At 40.3% G+C, this 4,423-nt stretch overlaps 1 long non-coding RNA gene across 3 annotated transcripts in view; it reads left to right on the top strand.

The window, feature by feature from the left end:
• The window catches only part of LOC119299269, a 5,382-nt gene extending 3,316 nt beyond the window's left edge, over window positions 1-2,066 (top strand). For all 3 annotated transcript variants that reach the window (XR_005146113.1, XR_005146112.1, XR_005146114.1), the window contains one exon: window positions 2,017-2,066. This is a non-coding gene — a long non-coding RNA (uncharacterized LOC119299269). The remainder of the gene's footprint in view (window positions 1-2,016) is intronic.
• Window positions 2,067-4,423: the final 2,357 nt, after the last annotated feature.

Here is a 4,423-nt window from a genome sequence, read left to right as displayed (position 1 = left end):
ACTGTTTGGAGAAGGAAAACAAGTACGTAATATATTTTTCTTTCCTTCATTTGTGCCCTCTAAATACTTGTCATTTCTCTGGCAGGTTGGAGAGTACCATGGATATAACATCATTTTAAAAATTCGAATTTGGCTAATCCATGTGTACAGTTGGAGAGTACCTGCTTTTGAAGCTATAATTAGCAAAAAGCAAAAATGAGACTATAATTAGCAAAAAGAAAAAATGAGACAGGATAGCTTCAAAAGCAAGTACCGAGCTTTCACTCAGGAGGCGCCGCAAGGGGGCGCCAAAACCACTAGTTTTAGGGATAGAGGGCTAATACAAGAATCAGTAAAATTCAGAGTTTCGAATCTAAGTTAACACCTGTATTCCCGCAACTCCCCTGCGTCAACTAACAGTCTAATACATGCCATATGGTAGCATATTATGAGCAATTCAACTGTTACTGGCTTAATGCAGCCATTACAAGAAAATATGCAGACTATAAAACATGTAAAAAAGAGAGAGCTGCTATTGTTGCATGCAATGTAAATTGGTTCATCTGAACCTCCATGGACAGCAAAGTAGAAGCAAATCAACATGCAAAGGCAGGAGAAAAGCTAGAGAGCGGGCCTGGTCATGGAAATAGATTCAACAGTTGGAAGAGGTAGGATGTGTGGTACTTGGTCGGATTTGGAATGGTTGGCCCTTGGTGGCGCAGACGAAGCGGATCCGTGTCGACAGTGACTTGCCTCCGACGGTGGTTCTTGTTGAGTTGCTTTTGGTGCCGCCGGCAGGGCCCTCCTCCACATACTCGTCCTCCTTGACGTCCATCTCCATGGATCCAGATTGAGAGGGGGTCAGAGGTGAGGAAGGGGAAGAAAGGAGGCGATGTGCCTCAGTTGAGAGGAGGCGTGGACGACTGGATGTCAAGTTCGCTTCCTTCTCCGATGGCCGGCGTCGGAGGACCTGGCCATGGGCTGAGGTGGTGGCGGCGACAACCCTAACATGCGTCGAGGGAGAAGGGGTGGGGGCGATTTCCTCTTCCTCTCTCTCTACTCTTTTGGACGAAGCAAACAACGCGATGGGGCGGAGAAGGGCAAACCGCCGGTCTTCTTTGTCTGTAGCTAATCCGACGTGGACAACGCAAGAGCACGACCCTCTCCTACACCTTATTGTGTTTGATTTGAGGCTTCCAATTTGAGATGTCCGGTTGCACTAGTAGAAAACAGGGCTTTGGTTCGGGCCTGGCCAGCCCATTAGTCCCGATTCAGCCATAAACCGGGACCCATGGGGGCATACGTCCCAGTTCGTGAGCCCAGGGGGGCGGCCAGGGCCTCCTGGGCATTGGTCCCGCTTCGTCTGGACACATTTGTCCCGGTTCCTGGCACGAACCGGGACCAATGGGCCTCGCTCCTGGCCCACATACATTGGTCCCGGTTCGTGGCTCGAACCGGGACAGAAGGGGGAGCTTTAGACCCGGTTCCAGCCACGAACCGGGACAAATGAGTTGCCTATATATACCTCATCGCCGCAGCAGAGCACTCCACAGTGCTCTATTTTTTCTGGCCGGCGAGGAGAGGGCATTTGGGTGCTCTAGCTCACCTCCTATGCACATGAGGTGTTCGATGAAATGCCCGAGCCATGCTAGTTAAGCTTTCTCCTCTCGAAGCTCGACCTCCAAGCTCCATTTCCCCCGAGATTTGCATAGGTTTAGCGGTCCGTCACGTCCCGTCCTTGTCTTCACCGCCGTCGATCGCCCGCGCCGATCTCGTCGCCGGCACCACCGTGCTGAGCCTCTTGTTCTTATCTTCTTTTTAAAAGAAAATAATTCTTTAGATAGATACTTGTCTAATTTTCTAACTTTTATTATTGCTTGTTATTATATAATGCGATGGTTTTGGTATCCGCCCCCGTCGGTCCTCGTCCTGTCTATGATTCAGATGTGGTATATATTATCTTTTTATAACTATTTGCTTCATTTATTGTTTTTGACAATTACGCCGACTAATGTGAGATAGATTTTATTTATGTAGGAGGTAGTTGAACCGAAAATTCCAACCGACCCTATTGTCGAGAGGTTAAATTTAGTTGAAGAAGAAAACAATTACTTGAAGGAAAAAATAAAAAAATGAGGAAGAGAAGATGATATTGGAGTTGCATGTTGCGGATGTCGTCGATGATCACAAGATCAAGATGGATGCAATGCGGTTGAAGATTAGAAAGATTAGAAAATATGATATTCATACTGAGGCTTGTTATCATTATGCCGTTGGATCAATTTTTACCTTGGTTGTGATTATGATAGCATTTGTTATTGCATTGAAAGGTTTTACATAGTTTCAATGTATCGTTTAACTAGATGCTCTGGAGAGCTATATGTTGTTCAATGAGAACTATGTATGTACTTTGTTTTTAATGTGACGATGAAGTTCTATTAATTTGGTCACTTATCTATTCATTAGAGCCATATGTATTAAATTGATGATGTGGCTTTGAATGGTGCATTTTGAACACGGAAAAATTATGGAGTTCAAACAAGTTAAAAATAAAATCCCTTTGTAACAGACGGGTTTCCGTATGAAACCCTCATACTTCGAAAGAGAGTGTCCGTTTTGTACACGAAGTGCATCCAGTTTTTGCCGTAACCCTCTCTACTTTCTCGCACATGCTATGTGGGTGAAATGATGATACCATGCCAACTTTCAACCTTTTCAGAGTTTATTTAAAATGCTTTTCAATTTTAGGGTCTTATAGCTCAAAATAATCAGTAAATGCATGAAAAATAACAAATTAAGTCAGAAAGGGTTGAAAATTGATGATGTGGCTTGGAATGGTGCATTTTGAACACAGAAAAACTCTGGAGTTCAAATAAATTCAAAAAATGAAATCCCTTTGTAACAGATGAGTTTCCGTATGAAACCCTCATACTTCGAAAGAGATTGTCCGTTTTATACACGAAGTGCATATAGTTTTTGCTGTAACACTCTCTATTTTCTTGCACATGCTATGTGGGTGAAATGATGATACCATGCTAACTTTCAACCTTTTCAGAGTTCATTTGAAATGCTTTTCAATTTCAGGGTCTTATAGCTCAAAATAATCAGTAAATGCATGAAAAATAACAAATGAAGTCAGAAAGGGTTGAAAATTGATGATGTGGTTTTGAATGGTGCATTTTGAACACAGAAAAACTCTGGAGTTCAAATAAGTTCAAAAAAATGAAATCCCTTTGTAACAGACGAGTTTTCATATGAAACCCTCATACTTCGAAAGAGATTGTCCCTTTTGTACACGAAGTGCATCCAGTTTTTGCCGTAACCCTCTCTACTTTCTTGCACATGCTATGTGGGTGAAATGGTGATACCATGCCAACTTTCAACCTTTTCAGGGTTTATTTGAAATGTTTTTCAATTTCAGGGTCTTATAGCTCAAAATAATCAGTAAATGCATGAAAAATAACAAATGAAGTCAGAAAGGGTTGAAAATTGATGATGTGCCTTTAAATGGTGCATTTTGAACAAAAAAACTCTGGAGTTCAAATAAGTTCAAAAAAATGACATTCCTTTGTAACAGACGAGTTTCCGTATGAAACCTTGATACTTCGAAAAAGATTGTCCGTTTTGTACACGAAGTGCATCTAGTTTTTGCCGTAACCCTCTCTACCTTCTTGCACATGCTATGTGGATGAAATGATGATACCATGCAAAAAGAAAATTAGCTAAAAAACTTTTATAAAAACTCTAACAGCAAAAGGAATGAACTAAAAAGCTTTTATAAACCTCTAGTATTTTTTAAACTAAAATTATATAAAATTCATGCCACTGAAATTAATAAAGTATTTTCTGTTCAAAACATGAAAAGTAGAAAGAAACAAAATAAACTTCAACAAATAAGTAGAAACAAAAATAAATAAATTAAAATTTAATAAAATAAATAAGTAGAAATAAAATAAAATAAAATAAACTTTAATAAAATAAACAAGTAGAAACAAATTAAAATTTAATACAATAAATAAGTAGAAACAAAATAAAATAAAATAAAATAAAGAAGTAGAAAAAAATAAACTTTATAAAAGTAAAATAAATAAACTTTAATAAAATAAATAAAAATAGCAACAGTAAGTTTTTTGTTGTAAGTAGAAATAAAATAAAATAAATAAAGCAACAAAATAAAATAAAAAGTGCCAACTACTGGGCCACCACGGTCTGAATACGACTAGAAACCCTACCATGGGGCAGGATTCAGGCCCGCAGAAGTCCCAGTAGGCCCATCAGGCATAGCAGTGACAATTAGGTCCGTAAGCCTGCAATCGAGAGGAGCTCGAGAGGGGTGCGGCAGTGAGGCTTATAAATCACTACGCGCCCCTCTCAACTAGCGAGGTGGGACCAAAGTTTTGGCCACGGGGAGCACGAGGCCTTTGGTTCCGGTTGGTGGCACCAA

The sequence above is a fragment of the Triticum dicoccoides genome, chromosome 5A, assembly GCF_002162155.2.
Source record: "Triticum dicoccoides isolate Atlit2015 ecotype Zavitan chromosome 5A, WEW_v2.0, whole genome shotgun sequence".
Taxonomy (NCBI): Eukaryota; Viridiplantae; Streptophyta; class Magnoliopsida; order Poales; family Poaceae; genus Triticum; species Triticum dicoccoides.
Note: the sequence above shows the minus strand (reverse complement) of the source record. Positions and strands in the feature narration are given on the sequence as shown.